Source organism: Penaeus monodon, chromosome 31, assembly GCF_015228065.2.
Source record: "Penaeus monodon isolate SGIC_2016 chromosome 31, NSTDA_Pmon_1, whole genome shotgun sequence".
NCBI lineage: Eukaryota > Metazoa > Arthropoda > Malacostraca > Decapoda > Penaeidae > Penaeus > Penaeus monodon.
In genome coordinates, this window is record NC_051416.1 from 7,649,583 (window position 1) to 7,650,671 (window position 1,089).

Sequence of the window (1,089 nt, forward strand, 5' to 3'; positions counted from 1 at the left end):
GCAGGGGTGATGGAAGACAGGGGCGATAAAGGATCTCCCGTCAGTAAAGTTCCTCCCATAAGCAGCGTTCCCATCAATAAATGGACATTTCTTTAATGAACCCGGGATCAACGTAGGCCCCGCGAAAATTTCCCCTTTACCGCTCTCGGCCCCGTGTAGCTTTAGAGGACCAGCAAGCACTCAAACTGAGTGACAATTCGTTTCCCTTGTAGAATGTAGTTTAATAAGCATGGCACATTATTTTTCCCTTTAAAAAAATGTCTCTGCATCAGGGTTTTGTTTAATATAAAAGATTATATAAGTAAGCAAAACATTTGGGCCCCCGTTCTAAAAAATTTAAAATATCAACTCAAAAAATTTCAATACCCTTTCCTTGCGGGGAGGAAATTTCCCTTTCCAAAAAAAATCTTTTTTGCTTTTATGAAGATGGGGGGGAATACACATTTAATTTGAAATTTGCGCAGAAAGAAAACGGGAACAAGGGGTACTTTTTTTCCTTTTTTTATTTTTCGGGAAAATGTTTTTTTTTTTTTTAAATTTCCTTGGGCATGCATTTTAAAAAACAACATAAAAAAAACCAGAAAAAGACCTTAAGATAACTGCAACAGTGGGCAGCCCAAAAAAAAAAAAGGCAAAAATGGTTGGGGAAAAATTTTAAAATTTTTTTTCCCTTAACGTTTATTACTCTCTGGGAACAAAAAAAATGGTTTCCCGAAGATACTTATATTCCAAAAAAGGATACTTTAGAATGTGCAAAAAAATCGAACCCGTTTGGGACCCAAAACGATAGTAGCAAAAAATTTTCACAGGGGAATTTCCCGAAAAGCTGAAGAGAGGGGGGGGGAAGCATTTTTGGCAAAAAAATAAAAAATTTAGATCGTTATCAAATTCTCAACAGAAATTATCACAGAAAAGGCAAAGAACAAAAAAAAAAAAATCTGCCATGCCTCAATAATACAGAAAAAACATTTGATCCCGTATAACAAAAACCCCTGTTTTAAAAAACCCTTTTTTGATTACAAAAAAAAAAATTTTTTTGGGTAAAACATACCCCCGGGAAATTTTTCCCTTGTTGGCGTGTGGGGTTTG